Source organism: Silurus meridionalis, chromosome 27 (genome assembly GCF_014805685.1).
Source record: "Silurus meridionalis isolate SWU-2019-XX chromosome 27, ASM1480568v1, whole genome shotgun sequence".
NCBI classification, from domain to species: Eukaryota; Metazoa; Chordata; class Actinopteri; order Siluriformes; family Siluridae; genus Silurus; species Silurus meridionalis.
Genome location: NC_060910.1, coordinates 1801220 through 1823858, shown reverse-complemented (window position 1 = coordinate 1823858; position 22639 = coordinate 1801220). Strand labels below are relative to the sequence as shown.

The window sequence follows — 22639 nt, the reverse complement described above, 5'->3', positions numbered from 1 at the left end:
TCAGAATAATATTCCTCTGAATCAAATTGCAAAACAGTTGCATATCTCATCATTTACAATACTCATTTTTTAGAAAACATTTTAAAGAATATGGAAAAACAGCCTGTGCACAAGGGACAAGGGCAATATTCGATGGATGTGATCTTTGGGCCCTCAGGCAGCACTGCATTTAAAACAGTCATGATTCTCTAATGGAAATCAGTGCATGGGTCAAACGAACTAAATATGTAATTTCTTTTTGGAAACATATAGACACCATGTCCTCCAGACTAAATAGGAGAGAGACCTACTGGCTTGTTATTGCTGATCAGTACAAAAAGCTGCATCTCTTATGGTATAGGAGTGCATTATTGCCTGTGGAATATGCAACTTACACATTTGGCAATACCTTTTTTCAGGGAAGGCCATGCATTTTTGAGCAAGACAATACTAACTAGTAATGCTAATAATAACTAATAATAATACTAACTAAATTGATTACAATAGCATGACTTTGTAGTAGAAGAGTCCAGGTGCTGGACTGGATCTTTTACCATTCAAAAACATGTGGCACTTCAGGAAAACAAAAAAATACAACAAAGTAAAACCAGAACAACAGGACAACATTCCTCTCCCAAAACAACTGGTCTCTTCAGTTTCCAGATGTATACAGATAGAAATCGTGATGCTACACAGGGGTAAACATGGCCCTGTCCCAACTTTTTAAAGCCTGACATCAAAATCAAAATGACCTTCTCAGTTTTTTGTAATTTTTTTGTTTATTTCTTTTAAGTTATTTTAAAATAAGACTGTGGCAAGGAAAAACTCCCTTAGATGTTATGAGGAAGAAACCTTGAGAGGAACCAGACTTAGAGGCAACATTGTTTGGGTGACATTAAGAGTGCAATTATAGTCTTTAAACAATACAGAACACTGGAGAGAGAGAACCAGCATGAGCACTGGAATGTGTGATTTTGAGTCATGTCCTTTCTACAGTCTTATACAGTCATTTGAGCTTATGGAACCAGGAGCTACTAAAAAACTCAGAAAATAGCTCAACATTTGCTATTATCACAGATCCAACACGACCTTCGCCATGCCAGAACCTTTAAACACTCAAAATGGTCCAATGTCAAAACTTCACATGAAGTGGGATCCAAATGGTTCTGGAGCGTCTCTAGATGGTTCAGAATGTTTGCGGCATCTACTTCTTTAAAGGTCCACAATCTTCATGAGGTAAGACGTAACCAGAGCTGGCGCAACCTCAGGATGGGTAGAGAAAGAGAAGCAGTGGAGAGAATTAGCGTAGCTGCTGTTCATGATAATAACGATAATAAGTTGATAATGTGCATGTAATCAGTTGTTCTGGAGCACAAGGTTAAGATGTGATGTGTGTTTTGTGTAGGGCTAGCTAAAAAGATACGTCTTTAATCTGCATTTAAACTGGGAGAGTGTGTCTGAGCCCCGAACACTGTCAGGAAGACTATTCCAAAGATTAGGAGCTAAATGTGAGAATGTTCTACCACCTTTAGACTTTGCTATTCTATGAACTACTAGAAAACCAGAGTTTTGAGATCTGAAGGAGCGTGACGGATTGTAGCGTGTTAGAGGACTGGAGAGATACATGGGAGATAAACCATTTAGTGTTTTGTAGGTAAGTAGCAGTAGTTTGTAGTGGATTTGAAACTTAACAGGAAGCCAGTGTAGGAATGAGAAGATTGGGGTTATATGGTGAAATTTTCTCGACCTTGTGAGAATTCTGGTTGCTGCATTCTGGACAAACTGTAGCTTGTTAATGATGCAGGACATCCACCTAATAATGCATCACAATAGTTCAATCTGGAGGTCATGAACACATGGACGAGCTTCTCTGCATCAGATATAGACAACAGGTTTCCTAGTTTAGCAATATTTCTAAGGTGAAAGAAGGCCGTTTTTGTAACTTGGTTAATATGATTTTTAAAAGACAAGTTGCTCTAAAATAACTCCCAGGTCTTTTATCGTTAAACTAGTAGTTACAGAACATCCATCTAAATGCAGGTTGACATGCTGGAGCTTCTGTGTACTGGTTTTTGGGCTGATGAGCAAAATGTCTGTGTTATCAGAATTTAACAATAGAAAGTTATGAGTCATCCAATCTTTTAATTATTTAACACACTCAGTTATCCGAGCTAATTGAGCTGTATCGCCTGGTTTTGATGAGATATATATCTGGGTATTATCAGCATAACTGTGGAAGCTAATCCCATGCCGTCTTATAATATTTCCTTAGGGAAGCAGGTATATTGTGAAAAGCATGGGTCCTAGAACTGAACCCTGTTGCATCTCATAATTTACTTGCATTAACCTGGATAGCTCTCCATTTAAGTCTACAAAATGGTAACAATCGGACAGGAAGAATTTAAACCAGCTTAATGCCTGTCCCTGAATGCCGATGTAATTCTGTAAGCGATCTAGGAGGAGATCATGGTTTATAGTGTCGAATGCAGCACTAAGATCTAGTAAAACCAACAGCAAGATGAAGCCTTGGTCTGAAGCTAAAAACAGGTTATTAGTGAGTTTAACTAGAGCAGTTTCTGTGCTATGATGGGGCCTAAAATATGACTGAAACTCTTTAAATATATTGTTCTTTTGTAAGCAGGAACAGAACTGGGCAGCGACAATCTTTTCTAAAATCTTAGAAATAAATAGGAGGTTAGAATTCGGTCTGTAATTTGATAGTGTATTTGGATCTAAATCAGGTTTCTTAATGAGGGGCTTAATAACTGCTAACTTGAGGGGTTTAGGGACGTGACCTAAAGATACTGAGGAGTTAATAATATTGAGAAGAGGCTCACCAGCTGTACGTAACACTTCTTTCAGTAGTTTAGTTGGAATGGGATCTAACTGACATGTTGATTTGGCTTTGGTAATAACATTATACAGCTCTTCCTGTTTTATACTTGTAAAGCAGTGCAGTTTGAAGTTTTAGGTGAGATTGGATCAGGAGGTGCTGTTAGATGTTTCACCTCCACAATTGTTTTTTGAATACTTTAAATGTTTTCAGTAAAGAAATTTATAAAGTCCTCACTACTGAACTGTGATGAAAAACATTTTTCCGATACCTGAATTGTTGTTAATTTAGCTACACTAGTGAAAAGGAACCTGGGATTGTTTTTGTTGTTTTCTATGAGTTTGCTCAGGTGTTCAGCTCTAGCAGCTTTTAGCGCCTGTCTGTAGCTGAGCATACTGTCTTTATACGCAATTCTAAATACCTCCAATATAGTTTTCCTCCATTTTCTTTACAGATTACGGGCTGTTTTCTTGAGGGTATACGTATGACTATTATACCAAGGTGCAGGTGTTTTTTCTCTAAACTTTTTTAACCAGATGTCTAATGTGCTAGAGAGGATATTGTCTATGTTAGCTATTTCGTCAAGATTGTTAGCACTTAGGGGTTTAATGAGAAATTAAAATAAATCAGGCCAGTTATTTCTGAATCTGTCCTTACTGGTCGTAACAATAGTGCTACCAAGTCGATAATGTGCTGAAACACGGCTAATCTGCTCTACCGGTAGTGTGTACAATATGAGTTAATGGTCTGTGATGTCATCACTCTGAGGTAAAATATCTACATCAGTGACATCTGCTCTGTGTGATATTATTAAGTCTAGTGTGTGGTTAAAACGATAAGTTGGTCTGGTGATGTTTTGTTTAACCACAAAAAAGTTTAATAAGTCCAAAAAATTTTAGTCCTAGGGTATCATTTGCATCATCTACATGAATATTAAAATCTCCTACAAGCAGCACTTTATCAAAATTGATCAAGAGGTCTAAAAGAAAACGAGCAAACTCTTGAAGAAAATCAGCGTAGAGCCCTGGGGGTCTGTACACGATGGCCAGAGCGAGGGATAGTAGGGGTTTTTTATGTATGTCTGAAATGATTTAAACCTGAATCCAAATCTTTGACTAACATGAAGAAGAGCATTATAAATGTTTGTACCTTACCTTTGGCTCTGGTAGCGCGGACATGCCGGACGATTGAATCTCCAAGAATTATAATTAATCAGAGTGAACGATACCTGGTTGGGTCGCGTTCTAGGTGCGCTAGGCCTGGGCAGAGTTGAGGTGCTGGGTGCATTAGGTTCAACCCTGGAATTAACCTGGGACGAGTGAGCATCCGCCCGGAATGTTTTCAGTGCCGCTTTCCGCTCTCGCAGCTGGGAATGCTTTGCATGTAGGTCATGGATTAGTTTCTCCACAGTCTCCAGCTCCAACTCCACCGTGTGCAACTTGAATGAGTCCTCACCTGTGCTCAAAGGCAGACACACAACCGACATAGTGCTTATAATAATAAAACGAGATAAGATAAAGTGTGAGGCAATGAATGTAACTAACACTAGTGGTAGTCGGATAACGAGCTACAGGCACAAGTCAGGAAGACAAAAAAAAACAATTGTTCAGGATTATTAAAATAGGGAAAAAAAAAAAATGTAAAGTTTAAGTAAAAAAATGCCAACAGAAATACAAACAGGGAACTCGCGGCAAACAAGTCAAACACAGGAAGCTACCAACATTTAAACATTATTATTATTATTTTTTTATTAGTAAATTAATGTGGATGGATGGATCGTTGTATTCTGTATTTATTTACATTTTACAAAGTGTCCCAACATTTTTTAAATATGGTTTGTACTATTATTAGTAGACATGTACTAAAGCAGTATAATTACTAAACCCTCAGGAATGCCTTTACTTGACACAGTTCCAAGTTCTTATGATTTACAAGGACCTCATGATTGCCAATTTATTTCTGTAGTGATGACCAGCTGTTTCAGCCAACTTAACAGCTCCTCCACAGCAGCTTTATATTCTTGAGGTGAAAAGGGTCCTTCAAAGATTTGTTGAAAGGGTTCTTTTCTGCCTGAAGAAGGTCCACTTGGTACCCACTTTGGTGTAGGTTATTTTTTAGGACATCTATAATAGATTGATCTTTTATATAGGACATTTATTAATCTATAACCTTAAAAGAATGCTTTAGGTCTTTGTATCACCAATGTATGTACTAAAAAGATAAATATAGTGTATTTGATCATTTTAAGTACCTAAGAGGAGATTAAGGTTCTTGAGTGTTTTTCCATGTTCTCTGGTTTCCTTCCACCTCCCAAAACATGTATGCAGTGAAACCACGTTGTCAAAATTGCCCCTTGCCTGGTTGCAATCGTTGCATTGTTCTAGGGATATTCCCACTATATGTTTGGTGCTACTAGAACACCCTCTGTCTTAACCACTGTAATCCAGCAAAGAAGGTATTTCCTACCTTAAGACCAGTGCTCTCATTTCACGCCTTGGATCCACCACTGAGAATCCAGTCCACGGGATAACAATAGGCTTTAGTTTCACAAGTGGAATTCAGTTTCAGGAGGTAATTCCTATCTTGCACTAAATCATCCAACAATAGGCACTGTATCCACCACTAGGGTTCCATTGTGAGGGTATTTCCACCTTCCCAAGTTATAGATTCCTCTACCATGACCAGATTTGAGCTGTGACTGAAGATGCTACACAGATGATACACTTATTTGTAAAAGATACAGACAAGATGTACCACTCCGGCAAGAAAGGTAACATATGCCATGGTGCGGAAATAGTTAGTTGATACCCCTTGCTTATTTTGCAATAATAGGAGGCGAAGATAAGAATAAGAAATTTAAACTTGTGACAAGGTGGTCTGATTATAATCTGATGTAAGGGAAATGATGAACAGGTGCTTGTGATAAGTCAGCTGGTGACACTGACACCCGATAGGCCGTCCCTGAGAAAGCGACATGTGGAGGCTTGAGACTTCGTGATCATGTCACTCAGTTTGAAATTAACCATGCATCCTTGTACATTCGTTCTCCATAATTAAACGGTAACTGGAGAAAGTGTGAAGACCTTACACTGAATCAGGGTGTGTATGGTTCAGTGAACATGATCTAGATCAGTGAGATGTATAATTAGGTGTTCGGTGCAGCATAATTAGGATATTATAAGTTCTCAAGTAACGCCGTGCCAGATGAAAATCATAGAATCAACCCCGCCCCCTCAACCCCCACCCCCTCCATCTCCGATGCACAAGTCCATATTAATTACCTTACACTGAAGGAGAGAATCGAGATTGGAGGTTTATTGGTTTCTCTTTGTATAAAAGTGTTTTCTTTTTGACTTTCATTGTAGTCATTAGAAACATAAATATGGATTGGGGGCTTTTTTTCCCAATACAGTAATTGTAGTGTTTTGTGTTTGTGTGTCAGGTGAAAACAAGAAAAAATGAAAAGAAAAATCATGTGTATGAGAGAGACTCCATGAGACTCCATCTCACTGTGCAGAAATAATAGATATGGGGGATGATGTCCGGGGAAATTATTTCTGATGTACAGAAAGCCATGAAAACACAATGTAGTGAGCTCCCATAGGGATGATGTAGTGCATCTTTTCTTCTCAGAAACTGCGTTATATCAGACTGTATATTTCAACCAAAAAAACACATGTACACATTATTATTATTATTATTATTATTATTATTATTATTACTTCAAGCTCTATAATAAGCTCATTTTAACCAAGATCTCCAACCTTTTGTATACCAATGACCAGCTCTGAAAATGTTCTCAGATGTGATGATGTATGTGTGTGTATATGAAGGTGGACGGTTGGGGGTTGAGGTGGTCAGATGATAGTTAATAGTCATATTTTCAGTAAAAGCCTGCTTTCTTTTTTCCCTTTTTAGTCAGTAGCTGTCTTTTCATTATCACTATTGCTTTGTCTTTTCTTACTTTTTCTAATAAAAAACCTTTGAGGGATGTTTGTTTGTGTAAGACCTGAACCTGTTGCAGGTGTATTTTCTGAATTAATGTCGTATGTAAATTTTAAATAGTGGCTCTTAAAGGGCAAAACACACAATAAATAGTACAGATTTATATTTATAGACACCTTCCCCAGTTTGCTCTTGCAATCCAGTGGCAACTCCTCCATGCACTGTGACCTGTGTTTGGGGACCTCTGATTTAAACTTTTGCCATTAGTGCATGCTATGTTTTGCCCTGTTTTCTGATTTCAGTCAATTTATTCTGGACCAAGAATCTGAAAAGTATGAACTCTATCCCCAAATATGTTGGAGAACTTTACAGATTTACCTCTGGCTGCTACAAAATTCTGACATCGGAGATTCCTTGTATACACTTGTATATACAACAATCTGTTTCTTATCAGCTTTAGATTATGTGAAGGGTCCACCATACAAGTCCACTGTGAGGGAGCTGTTACTATAGGAACAAGGAATATTATAACAAATGTAGTAATACAGATCTAAATGACCTCGGGTATGTGGTAGAACCATGTGGAGTACACATCATGAAGATATTTACACAGTTCTGTGAGCAAAGTGTGAAGATGTGTCCAGGAAATTTATTCATAGCTATATGAAACTACAGCGAGTGCACTTAGTCCCAAGTCTCATTGGCAGTAAAATTAATATAGAGGACAATAGGATCTGCTAATGTATGGCTTTGGAAGTATTATTATTGATATTTTTGTAAATGTTTAGCATCATGATGGTTTTGTCAATTATGTTTAACCTGTTATGCAGTTGTGTTTTGTATGCTTAGTCTACGATAAGTGGAAATAAGGCTTTTAGAAAACAAAGCATGCAACCGTCACCATCCTGGCCAATCAGATATGCATTATCATATGAAAAGGTACTCACATTACAAGAGCAGTCGACAAAATATATATTGAATTCCAAAACAGGAATTCCCATAAAATATCACCTGTGGCTGTAATTGTTCTCAGTGTCCTTAGAGGTGAGGTGTGAGAGAAAGTTAATGCTTCCTTCTAACCAGAATGTGCTGTTTTCTTTGTTTTAAAGCAGGAAAACTACACTGATCAGTCATAAAATTATGAGATTATAACATTATAACTTGTGAGTGAATAACACTGATGATCTCTTCATCATTCCACCTCTTAGCGGGTGGGTTACCAGAGTAAACACTGTGTCCTCCAAATTGACGAGAGGCAGGAAAAGCAGGAAAAATGGGTAAGGATTTGACCAAATTTGAGAAATTGTGACGTCTAGACGTCTGGGTCAGAGCGTCTCCAAAACTGCAGCTCTTGTGGGAGGTTTTTGGTCTGCAGTGTTCAGTATCTATCAAAAGTGCTCCAAGAAAGGAACAGTGGTGAACTGGTGACAGGGTTGTGGGGACGAGACTCATTGATGCACGTGCGGAGCGAAGGCTGGTCCGTGTGGTTTTGATCCAACAGACGAGCTCCTGTAGCTCAAACTGCTGAAGAAGTTCATGCTGTTGATGATCGACGGGACTTGACTGTTTTTAGCAGCAAAAGGGGACCAACACAATATTAGGCAGGTGGTCATAATGTTATACCTGATTAGTGTATTTTAGTATAATAAAAGTTTTTATACGAGTTCTTAACTTGTAAAAGTAATAAGCATGCAGTGGAGATATCTGACCTTTTTAGAAGCAGAAACACTCTGTATGGGTGAACACTGAAGAAACAGATCCATCATGTACAGTGAGGAAAATATGTATTTTAACACCCTGCTATTTTGCAAGTTCTCCCACTTAGAAATCATGGAGGGTCTGAAATTGTCATCGTAGGTGCATGTCCACTGTGAGAGACATAATCTAAAAAAAAAATCCAGAAATCACAATATATGATTTTTAAACTATTTATTTGTATGATACAGCTGCAAATAAGTATTTGAACACCTGTCTATCAGCTAGAATTCTGACCCTCAAAGACCTGTTAGTCTGCCTTTAAAATGTCCACCTCCACTACATTTATTATCCTAAATTAGATGCACCTGTTTGAGGTCGTTAGCTGCATAAAGACACCTGTCCACCCCATACAATCAGTAAGAATCCAACTACTAACATGGCCAAGACCAAAGAGCTGTCCAAAGACACTAGAGACAAAATTGTACACCTCCACAAGCCTGGAAAGGGCTACGGGAAATTGCCAAGCAGCTTGGTGAAAAAGGTCCACTGTTGGAGCAATCATTAGAAAATGGAAGAAGCTAAACATGACTGTCAATCTCCCTCGGACTGGGGCTCCATGCAAGATCTCACCTCGTGGGGTCTCAATGATCCTAAGGAAGGTGAGAAATCAGCCCAGAACTACACGGGAGGAGCTGGTCAATGACCTGAAAAGAGCAGGGACCACCGTTTCCAAGGTTACTGTTGGTAATACACTAAGACGTCATGGTTTGAAATCATGCATGGCACGGAAGGTTCCCCTGCTTAAACCAGCACATGTCCAGGCACGTCTTAAGTTTGCCAATGACCATTTGGATGATCCAGAGGAGTCATGGGAGAAAGTCATGTGGTCAGATGAGACCAAAATAGAACTTTTGGGTCATAATTCCACTAAACGTGTTTGGAGGAAGAAGAATGATGAGTACCATCCCAAGAACACCATCCCTACTGTGAAGCATGGGGGTGGTAGCATCATGCTTTGGGGTGTTTTTCTGCACATGGGACAGGGCGACTGCACTTTGGGGAACAACCTCCTTCCCTCAGTTAGAGCATTGAAGATGGGTTGAGGCTGGGTCTTCCCTGGCAAACAGCCAGGATAACCAAGGAGTGGCTCTGTAAGAAGCATATCAAGGTTCTGGCGTGGCCTAGCCAGTCTCCAGACCTAAACCCAATAGAGAATCTTTGGAGGGAGCTCAAACTCCGTGTTTCTCAGCAACAGGCCAGAAACCTGACTGATCTAGAGAAGATCTGTGTGGAGGAGTGGGCCAAAATCCCTCCTGCAGTGTGTGCAAACCTGGTGAAAAACTACAGGAAACATTTGACCTCTGAAATTGCAAACAAAGGCTACTGTACCAAATATTAACATTGACTTTCTCAGGTGTTCAAATACTTATTTGCAGCTGTATCCTACAAATAAATAGTTAAAAAATCATGACAATTTCAGACCCCACCATGATTTCTAAGTGGGAGAACTTGCAAAATAGCAGGGTGTTCAAATACTTATTTTCCTCACTGTAACTACCAGTAATCAGTCATGTAAGAGATGTGTGCTAGACGATTTTAATGAACAATGCAGAGGTGAAGAGGAGAGCATCAAAATGTAACACCTCACACCTAGCCATGGATTATCACCTGGCCATGTACAAAAATGGAATACTGACCTAATATGGGACAAAGACAATCCAGCACTGAGAAGTTATGGAATATATTCCATTATGTAAATAGCAGTAACAAAGAAAAATGTAATTTGTTACTGTACTAAGTAGCTTTTTCGCGTATCTGTACTTTACTGTACCTTAAGTATTTCCATTTGAAAAGACTTTTACTTCACTACATTTCAAAGTCGAATATTAAACTTTTTACTCAACAAAAACTCCTTTTTATTTATCCTTTTTATTTATTAGCAGATAAAAACTTAACTGGTCAAACACGTAGCAATTCACCAATCAGGTTTGAGCGCATGCTCTGTTTTAAACGTGTTTTGTTTTGCGCTTGGTGTATCTACTGATCACCAACATACAGTCCACCACTTTAATACTGTCTGAGCTATGTGGAAGTATATAATGCAAATCTTTTGAGAAAAAAACTTGAATTCAACCACACTTTGGTATATGTTTCTGCATGTGGAGTGAACATGATGTGCTTCCTACTGTGCTACTAAGTATGTTATCTGTTATGCTACATGTTGGGCTTCATGAAAGGCTACATAATGTGGATGTGCTACCTGTTGTGCTACATTGTCTGCCAAACAATGTGCTACCTGCCATCTATGAATAGTAAAAAGCCCACAACAGGGGTGTGTAGACATTTTAGTTCACTATTTATAGTGTCCTAGATGAGAAGCAGGTTTTAGCTCCTGTACAGCCTCCATTAATGTTTTCTGTGCTGTAACACACACAACCTTCTTGTGATGAAAGCTTGTGAGCTCAGAGCAAGAGGAACACTACAATGTACAGCACAGGGGTTTCTTCAAGTTCAGCTGTTGTAAGAAATGAGTATCTAGTGTAATTAACTGAGATGTGGGATAAATGACTGGTGTATGTGCATCTGAATTTTGGAGAGTTGGAAACTTGCATGGAGAGCAGTAAAAACAGTCGTTCATCAAATAATGTATTGTTAATCACAGCCATCGCTCGCCCACCGATTCAATTATCTGGCTAATCCATGAATTATCTAAGGTTGACTGTTTACTTCATAATACATAATTCTATCACCCCCTGGTAGAGCCCTCCTGAAATAGCTCAAGCACTGTTCACCATGAACCAAGATCAAAGGTTCATTTTTAAATAATGACTGTCAAAAACACTGCAGCAGTCCTGCTATATTAGTGGACAGATTAATGTCTTGAATTAGTGGACAGATTAATGTCTTGATTAATGTCTTTTTGTTTTTTGTTTTTTGTTTCCCCTTTTGAATCAGAGGAGACAGAAAGCAAGGCACCTAGTTTCCTAGTTTCTCTGTGCATTAATGAACCAAAAAAAGGGGTAGCTCAGTGATTAAATGGCTCTAATGACCAGCAGGTTGAGTGCTCAAATCCCAGGCCTGGCAGGAAATCAATACAGCCTTGAGAAATGTACAAACTATTAACTTATCTAAATTTTTTTTACCATTTCTTCCTCTCGTGGGTCAGAAAGATGATCCTTATTCAGTCTTTGTGCTTCATCTGACATGGCAGTACTGCTGGATTCTGGATTGGTCAGAAGATACTGATTAATCTTCTATAAAACCAGCAGCATTTTATTTTCCTTTATAGCTTTTGGCAAATGCCCTTTTCCAAAGCAATCGAGCAGTTGCAGGGTCTTGCTTTAAGGGCTCAGGAAGTCCAACATCTTCACCACTGAACCACCACTCATTGTCACTGTTTCTATAGTAACAGCTCATCCACAGGTGGATGCTTCACATGTTTAAATTTAACAAACCTCAAAGACTGAAAAGGGTGAAGTAGTGAGATAGAAAAAAAAAACATTTCATTCAACATTCCTGGAAGGAGTCTCCAGTATCAGAGCTTATAGATAAAAGGGTAATTGTTTGCCATCTTCAAGACAGAGGAGTTTTCAAATAAAATGAAGGGTGACACGGGAACAAAGGTTTATAGCTATGCTTAGAGATGCAAGAGAAAACTATTGTGGCATAAGAGGATGCACATCGCCCTTAAAGATGGCACAGATAATGGCATTGCTGAGTCTTTTGTCTAATATAGATGATAAAATAATATTGGAATGAAATGCTAAAGGTCATGCTCAGATCTGTATTGCGTTCGAGGGTGGGCTTCATATCAGCATGGTGGCACGGTGTAAAGCAATTTCTGTGCCGCGTGATATTTCACAACACCTTCGATAACGCTTTGTTTACTTGACTATTGCACCTTTAACCTTCATGTCACAATAAAGTTAATTCATTCCTTCCTGATAGTTCATGAATTATCAACTCACCACACATCCTTCGAAATTGGATCGTCTGCGTTGTTTTTAAATGAGAAATACACAGTTTGGTTAAGAGTACTGGGTCCTTGAGGTTGTCCCTTTACCTCATTTTCTAATGACCTACATGGAGGAGTTTTGCGATTGCGGTGATTGCGGTGATTTGGTTGAAGGGTCACGGCAAAAAATTAATTACACAAAGTGGAGAAGAAAACATTATTAATCTAATGGGATGGAATCTTCTGGCACTACTTTATTTGTTTGTGTGATTCAGAGCAGAATTGTGGATGTAACGAGTCGTATATAAACTGCGTAAGAAAAATGAAGTGTTATTATGATCCATTCAGTCGGGTTTCGCTCTGCAAACATCAATGACAGTTTTAACTCCTCAATGCTGGAAGTGACCATGGTATAAGGTGATAATTCACGGCTGGGTGTGAGACCTTAAACCATTATCATGCTATCTGATTTATCTCATGTCCACATCATGCCCTGTAACACCTCACACCTACACCCAGGTTATCAGCCTATTATATTATATATAAAGAGTTCTCTGAAATCGTGTTGTGGCTTACTTCTGCTCAGTTTACATAAAAATAAATACTCTTTTTGTTTGTTATTTGATTTGGTGGTAAAAACATACATAAATAATACAGTTTGGTAAAAAAGAATAAATTTTTCTCTTCTTTAGTTTTGGCAGAAAAAATGTATTTGGGCTGCCAAGTAGCACAACAAAAAAACTCTTCACACCATCTAACTGATCTTGAGGTCAAATCGTGGTAATACCACTGCTGTCCATGGCAATGAGCCAAGTAAACTAATTCAGCTTTACTCTATGAGTGGGAGGAGCGATTGGTACTAGCCAATCATTGGAATCTGTAAGCTCAGGAATATGGAAAAGGATGGATAGCACTTAGTTTAATGCATGTGAGGAAAAATGCTGTTTCATTGGTTTTTTGTGTATCAGAAGATTCTGGTATTATACCATACCATGTATATATATATATATATATATATATATATATATATATATATATATATATATATATATACACTGAACAGGCATACCAGTAAGATAATATTATGTTGGTTCCCTTTTACTGCTAAAAACAGTCGTGATCCATTGATCATCAACAGCATAACCTTCTTTAGCAGTTTGAGCTACAGGAGCTCGTCTGTTGGATCGGACCAGCCTTCGCTCCTCACGTGTATCAATGAGCCTCGTCTCTCATGACCCTGTCGCTGGTTCACCACTCTTTTGATAGATTCAGACCACCGCAGTCCATAAACATCCCACAAGAGCTGCAGTTTTGGAGACGCTCTGACCCAGACGTCTAGAAGTTACAATTTGTCAAACTCGCCCATTTTTCCTGCTTCTAACGTGTCAACTTGGAGGACAAAATGTTTACTTGCTGTGTTATTCACTTAACCACTCATTATGTTATAATATTATAATTTTATACCTGATTGGTGTATGTAAATATACCACTATAAATAACATTGCTCTAATTATGAATATTAAAACGATTATTTATTCAAGCGTTCTTGGTCAGCTGAGATTTGTCGTGATATATAACACTGGAATGGTTCACCATGTGCTTTGGTTTGGATTCTGGCTCACATTTGATGCACTCTGAATAAGACCATCTGCCATATAAATAATTTTAATCTGATGATTTTATGGAGAGGAACATGCAGTGTGTGTGTGTGTGTGTGTGTGTGTGTGTGTGTGTGTGTGTGTGTGTGTGTACATATGCACAAGATGCTCATACACTGTCAGACATTCCAGGATGGTAAAAGGTAAACTCTGAAAGTTCACCTTCTGCCTTACAAAAAAAAAAATACTTGATTCAAGTCCAAAAGTTGTACACATGTAGTCACGACTATCAGTTATGACTTATTTATAAGAACTTAAAATCCTTAAAAACCTCTGATGGAGACAGAAGACTTAAGCCCATATAATCGTGTTTTATTTACAGTTTACAAATGAAAATGTTTAACTTGAACTAGGAGACCAAACCTGTTCTAGCGTGACAATGTCCCTGTGCACTAATCCAGCTCCATGCAGATCTGCTTTACATGGCATGGAGTGAAATCTTGACTTTAGTAATTCTCTTGTGACTGACAAATGGTGACTTAATGTAGAATGGGATGTTTAAAAGGACATATAAATCTTACAGTAAGGTGTCTACAAACTTTGTCCTTATAGTGTATATAAATAAAAAAGCAAATGTATAAATTTTCTGTTAGCAACGGAAGTAAGATTACAACAAAAGTACAATTGATTACTTTAGCTGTGATCAGAGTTCACACAACAGATGGGTTTGTTATTAACATGCAGTGTGTTGATGCAGGACTGAAATATGAGTTCAGCAGGGGGTATTTATAAACTGCAATAATTATAATTCAAATCCGTAGCAGGGGTCAAAATAGCAGTAATCAGAGTTAAAGCATGTGATAAAGAACTGAATACGATTTTTACATAAAAATGAAAATTACCAAGTATTAAAAAAACAATAATAGTAATTTAACATTGACCGCTTTGTGAAAAAAAGGATTGATGTTTATGGAAGACTGAAATAACAGAGTACTACACTTTTATTATTTCAATAGCCTATTTGGCAAAAGTTTGTGCACCCCTAAACATTACAAGTGTTAAGTGATTATTCTTTTATTGGAAGCACCAAATTATTTTTAAATCCTCCAGAGTTACTGGGAACTAAGAAGTCCAACCCTGTTTCAGCATAACAATGGACAAAACGACCTGCATGTCTTCCCTCACCACATCCATAAACCTCCTCCTTGGTCTTCCTCTTTTCCTCTTTTTTGGTGGCTCCATCCTCAGCATTCTCCTACTGATATACCCCATGTCCCTCATCTGCATATGTCCAAACCATCTCAATCTCACCTCCCTCACCTTGTCTTCAAAACGTCCTACATGCTGTCCCTCTAATAAACTCATTTCTAATCCTGTCCATTGTCGTCAATCCCAATGAACATCTCAACATCTTCAGCTCTGCTACCTCCAGCTCCACCTCCTGTCTTTTACTCAATGCCACTGTCTCTAATCCATACAACATCTCAGGTCTCACCACAGTCCTATAAACTTTCCCTTTCACTCTCACAGATACTCTTCTATCACAACAAGCTCCAAATAAATATGGTTTAGATTTTCTCGAAATAAATCAATATGGTGGTTTAAAAAAAGCAATGATGCTCTGTATGAAATCATATATGTCTCATAATCTCATAATGTCACCTCATAGTAATGTATGAAATAAACACATTAGTTAACCCCATGTTATATCTTCATATCATCCACCTGTCCATGTTAAGGATTCAGAAATTGGACTTTAGAAAAAATGGTACTAGTAAATAGTTATTCATTCATTTATTATTTATTAATATTTTTTAGTCTGTATGAGTTTCTGTTGCAGAGATTGTGTTGGGTTGGAACTCTGATGATGCCACAGGGAACTGTGTGAGTCTAAAGTAAAACTAGCCAGTCGTAGACATCTGTGTGCTTATGTATGCAGAAGAGGGTAGATAGCACATTCCTCAGAAGGTGTTGTATGAGTGCTGAGGAAGGTTTCACGTGACCAACCTGAGCAAATTAGGGCTGAAATGCATACTGTGATCAGAATCAGAATACTTTATTGATCCCAGAGGGAAATTTAAAACAATATGTGATTAATAAATATGACCTCATCCTGCATTTTAACACACATACATCACAAAACTGCACATCTTGCACACTTTATTATTAAATCTACTCAAATGAATCACACTGTTTAACTTTTCCAGAATGCAAATACAGATACCTACAAGATAAAGTTCCACAAAATTTTGGAGTATTTTTTTGTGGAGATTTTGTGCTCCTTCAGCTACAAGAGTGTTAGTAAAATGTAGGTGATGTGAGGAGGCCTGTGGTGCAGTCATTGTTCACATTCATTACAAAGGGTTGAAGTTAGAGCTCTATAGAAGGAGATCTTCCACTCCAGACCATGTAAAGCAGATCTTCATGGATCTGGCTTTGTGCACAGGGGCATTGTCATGCTGGAACAGGGTTTGTGTCTCTTAGTTCGAATGAAGGGAAATATTTTTATTCCATTTTATGCCATGAACTAGTTGTTAAAAAGATTGAACATTATCCTTATTGTTAAGTATCTCTAATTAGCTGTATTGAAATGTTCTAAAATTGCAAACACACACACACACACACACACACACACACACACACACACACACACACACACAAACTCCCACATTGCTGTATCGTCTCAGCATTATTCTCTAAGCATACAGATATCGCCCAAGGTTCAGTTGTTTCTGAAAATCTCGATGAGATCCAAACTCTATGTATTTATAGAGTATAAATAGCACAAGGGAAAAACCTTCACTCACATATTGTTCCCTTATCGCACTTTGCCTGTGACATCAGTTAAGTAATTACTGCAAAGCAAAAACAACACGCTGCCTCATTTGCACTCAGGGTTTAGTTTAGCTGAAGCGGTGACGGTTCAGAAATTGTGTTTCGGTGTTTAGTGTCTTGAAGGGCTACTCCGGTGAAGCCAATTATGCTAATTGAACTAATTACTTCCAACTGCTCTGATGTTTGGATCATATTCTTCTTTGCCTGGTCAAAAATTGGTTTAAAACCAAGGGCTGTATGTTCTTTATACTTTCAAAAGGATACCACACACACACACACACACACACACACACACACACACACAGAAATACACTTAATGGTGTTTGCCAGACGCCTTTTTCCAGAGAGACTTACAATTATCTTATTTATATAACTGAACAGTTGAAGGTTAAAGGCCTTACAATAAAAAGTCCAGGAGAAGCAACTTGGTGGTGATGGGATTTAAACTCACAAACTTTTAATTAAAAGGCCAATGTCGTTACCACTGAGCCACAATTTTCCCACATTATTTGACCTCAATTATAAATGCTATTTCTCAGTTTTATAAATGGTTTTAAAGCTTTAGAATAACAAAAATGTGGCATGTTTAGGACTCAAAAGGTTTTTTCCCCTTTTATTTTAATGTACACACTGGTTGGGAAGAGCAACACTGCAGATAAAGTCCAGATAAGAGTAAGTCCATGATTGCAGTCATAATTATCATTTAATTATATTATAGTATAGAATTTTCCCAAAGCTAAAATTCAGGCTTAAATTATGCATCATGATATTCTGACAGTTTGTATAATTAGGATATAATATTCAATTTGAACAAAACCCTTCACCAGCATACATCTCTCCAATTCAAAAGAGTCCCGTTCTATTGTTTCTCGTCTCAGATTTCACACACCACCACTCACTCTACTTTTCTTTCTTATCTTCTGAATTCCAGAACCGAAAAATATCTACGTGGCAGGAATGTCAGCAAACTCAAATATAACTTCATAAATCACAAGATAAGCAAAGGCTGCTAAGTCTAAACGTTCATATCAACTTAAGCATTCGTGAATCATTTATTACTTTACATGGAGGTTAGAAGAAATTCTCAGAAATGTCACATGAATATATCATGAGCATGCTGTTGAAGAAAATAAGCGAATGTAGAATTTCGAGGGAGTTTCACTGGAGCTGGCGCGTACGATATGCAAATATTTCCTGTATGATGCTTTATTTCTTCAGGGTTTCCTGGGAAAACCCACTGAGGAAGAATTATAAACAACAAGCAAAATTGATTACCAGTCATGCTTTTACCAAAAGCTCCATTGTGTGCTGAAGCCATGACCTCCTCAACTCCATCAGCAACGTACACCTTTTGGTGTTGATCTCTACCTGTAGCTGCATGAACATATGAAGTGGTATCAAAAAAGTATCAAGACTAGTTTTGCAACCAGCAAACAAATTGCAGCACAAGGCTGCACACACAGTCACAGGGAGCACCGATTTTCGTAAGTCAGTGTACATCGGGAGCTGTGCAACTGGTGCTATTCTGAGCACTTGAGTTGCCATGTCGGTGATTTCATCATGGACAGCATGGACGAAGAGCAAGTGGGAAATTCTGGGTGAAACTTGGCAAATCTGCCACAGAGACATCTGACACGACGTACGTTTGACATACCGTGCGGCAAGTCGTTGGAGGTTTTTCGAGCTGCAGGTGCTCTTCAAGATCGGAAAAACATTCAGCAACTTGATTATGATGATCTTCAGAGAACAATCCGCATGATCTCACTTGCTGGAACAGGTTTAAAGTGAAGGGAAAATTTCATACCGAATCCAAAGTGGTCCTTTACAATTGTGTGTCTGACTTTGTGGTAAGTTTTGGGATTGAACCACATATGGCTGGGAAAGTCAGGCGTCCAAATAATTTTAGTACATCATGCCAGACTTCGCACTATAAGCAAGCCAGATAGCCTTAATATACACAACTTTATTTCTATAATGTCTTTTACATTTTTTCCTTATAAAAGAGTAAAATAAAAATCAAACTCTTCATTTTTGCCTCATATAGAAAAGGAAACTTGATTTTTATGTATTACAGAATAGAAAGTTTTGTCAGAGGTATTCATGAGAGTATTTGAAGCAACATTTTTGATCAACATGCAAGAGTTTATGACACTCAAGTAGAAAGACACTTCAATGACACTTCATTTACTGCTGCATAATCAAAGTTGCATTGGCCTTGTTTATTTTCAGTATATTAAGTATTGATGTGGCTATTGTCCGGCTTTAAATGTTAGTGCTCTTGAGCCTGTGAGGAAAAACAAAATCTATGAATCTGTATAAAAATTTATTATAAAAACCTTTCAGGATCCGATAAAAGAAAAACATCATGAAAGGGACCAGAACAAGGAAGGACGACCCGATTTCGAAATCACCACTGAACCGCCAAAAAAATCTTAATGATCATCTGTCTTTGTGGTCTATACAGAGTTGTGTGAAATGTCAGTGATGTGATTAGACACGCTGTAAGAAAACCATAATGGGCCAATTATCATTCCTGGAAGAAGATTGTACATTTCGATTGCTTTCGTGTTCTCAGACTGGTGTGCTCAATAATCTTCAGCCCTTAAGCACTTTTGACTATTTATAGGATTCTGACTAGGACGCCAGAATCAACACAAATGAGCCCTCGGAGGACTTTCGCAATCCTTTCTTTTTAGTTGTACTCTCCTGCGTGTTGTATGTTTTCTTCACATCCTTCAGTCCAGAGTGCTGTCAGTCAAGTGCGACGTGCTACGTTTTATTTATCACGGCTTATTTAACGTTAAAACGGAGCATGAGGCCGGCTTGTGTCCATGTTCCCCGTCTTATAGAGAGTATTCCTAGTGCGCTGGGGTCTGAATATCAAAGTAAGACTGGATTTAATGGTTTTAGATTATTGGTCAGAACATTGTTTGCTTGTTTACTTTGTCTGCAGGAAGTTCACATACACTTTATAGACCAGAGTTTGTGGAGACCTGACCATTAGCTCTTTTGAACATCCCATTCCAGAAGATGTTCCAACAGATTTTGGAGTGGGTTTGTGGAGATTTGTGCCATTGAGGCCTGGGGTGCAGTCAATGTTCACATTCATCCCAAATGTGTTCAGTAGGGTTGGAGCTCTACAGCAGGGGCATCTTCCACTCCAACACATGTAAAGTAAATCTTAATGCTGGCTTTGTACACAGGGGTTTGCGCATTCAAACTTTTTTCTGCCATTCCCCATTAACTTAAAGCAGGGGTAGATTTTCAAGCCCCACCTGTCCTCCATCATCCCAAATGTCTAATTTATTGAAATATAAAGTTCTAAATCAATAACATAAAATAGCCACAAGTTCAAAATCAGAAAAGTGTAGTTGTGTTAGGTACCCTGACTGATTTAATTAGTTTTAATTTATTTGCTTGCATTGATGACCTAATTGTTTGTTTGTAGTTGCTTTGGGTGAATGGCATTTATTTTTGATAGAAAAAAGACATAAATGAAAATTAATGAAAAACAAAAAAAATTATTAAAATTCTGCCCTTCATATCACCCCACCTGTCATGTCTTTATTCGCCACTAGAGGGGCACGCCCCACACTTTGACCTATTGAATTGTGTGCCTCCAACAGTTTGGCAAAAAAAAACTCATATTGCTGGAAACGACTATTTGTTGATCTGAACACCTGATTATCAAGAGCCTGATAACAAGCTCATAAGTAGAACCAGGATTGATTGATAGAGTAGTTAAAGATCTACAGTGTTTGTTTTGTTCTTGCTCATTTCCTAAACAATGATTTGTTAATAAAACCATTAAAAAACTTAATATGTTGCACTTTTGGGCTTGATTCATTTTGTTGTGCCTCTATAATGCTTCTGGGAACAGTAAATAGTAACAGTGATTATATAGACTTAACGCTTTAAGTAGCTATTCACACAAATTGCTACCAGTTTGTTTTATGTCAGTCTTCATTTTTACATCATCACATGCTTTTGACTAGCTATATTCCATTTCCATTTCAGCACAAGAGTGTCAGCTTGGAGATAAACACTAATCACACCAATCAAAAAGAATAGACTTTGTGTAGAAATTAGGGTTGTGATATGTAATTACAAAGTCAGACAGTTCCATGGAAGTGCCTCAAACGATAGCCAATGTACAGTCTTTGAATACTTTTCGTTTAAATTTTTAATGGTGCAAGTTCCTATTTATCTTTATTAAAAAAAGTAGCATGTGACCAAACATGAAGTCATTACACGTGACTAAAGATTTCACACATGAATCACTTTGGTTATACTGACAGGTTAATCTCAGAGCTGCTCCCAGTGAACCAGTCACCATAATGCACACTGTTAATACTGTTTTATAAACTGTGCAGTAATCATGATTACAATTTTAGTGTCATAACATTCATTTTAAACTGTGCAATATTACCTAGTTTAGTTGAATAATTAGATAGTGTAACATATATATAAAATAAATACTATATATATATATATATATATATATATATATATATATATATATATATATATATATAGTATTTTATACTGTACTGTATATATTTGTACTGTTTCTCTGCTTTATATTTGCACATTTCTCTTTGTGGCTGTAACGTGGAAATAGCCACACTGTGGGACGAATAAGGTATAAGATCTTATCTTATCTAAACTTTCTTTCGGCTTCTCCCATTGGGGGCGCCACAGCGGATCATCCGTATTTGTGATCCGCATGTTTGATTTGGCACATGTTTTATGCTGGATGCCCTTCCTAACACAACCCTCCCCATTTATCCAGGCTTGGGACCAGCACTAAGAGTGCACTGGCTTGTGCAACCGAATGTGCCGAACCTAACCACTATACCACCAGGGAACCAAGTGTTTCATGTATTGCAAAACACTTCATGCCACTGATGTGTGATGTGGGTAAAACTGGCACAGGTTTCATGGTATGGGTAGGTTTAAGCAGTTCGTGTTAGCATTACATTTTAGATGTAGTTATCGCAAATGCAGATCTGGTTAAAAAAAAAAAAATATATATATATATATATATATATATATATATATATATATATATATATATATATATATATATATATATATAAATATATATATATATATATTTGCTAAGTTTGCCTATGGTGGTATGTTCTTAATGACTGATGTATTATTTGCTTAGTATCACAACCCCTGTATCAAGATATGTATCAATATGTACTTGCAATTGGTCCAGCGTGTTTACCATCAACTTACTACCTCCAAACACGTCACACTACAACACAGGTTGTTAACAATAATGGGAAGTAAAAGATGTTTTATTTTCCTCCAAACTCAATCCGGAAGCCGTTTCCCCAAATAAGCCTTAAGAGAAATAGAAGAAAACTCTAAAATACAACGTTTCCTGTAAGTTTAGTGAATGACTCACTGTATTAATCATGCCTGTTTCTTGCCATAGGCTCTCTAAGCTGAACCACCGATGGAGAAAGTGAGGTATCCAAAAAGAGGATGTAGCCTAGTGTCTGTCAAAACAGCTCGAAAAAGAGGCAGCTCTGTTTTTTAGGTTTGAGTCAGTAGCCTTCAAAGGAGCATAGAATTTGCCAAAATCAATCAAATGTCTCTTAAAATCATGAACATACTGGTTCATTTTTGTTTGGGGGCTATGAAGTTGCTGTGTGATGACTACAAAGTGAGTTCGCCAGGGCAGGAGTTCTTCAGAAAACAGTGTCTGTTTCCAGAAATTTGCACACCAAAGCAAGCGTGAGATGCACTTCGTAACAGCACTGCTAGAGTTATATATTTATT

The 22639-nt window shown here is 37.7% G+C and overlaps 1 protein-coding gene across 1 annotated transcript in view; it reads left to right on the top strand.

Moving 5' to 3' along the window:
- npffr1l2 (neuropeptide FF receptor 1 like 2) overlaps positions 1-22639 on the top strand; it is a 61311-nt gene that overhangs the window by 21382 nt on the left and 17290 nt on the right. The gene's annotated exons all lie outside the window — the stretch shown is intronic.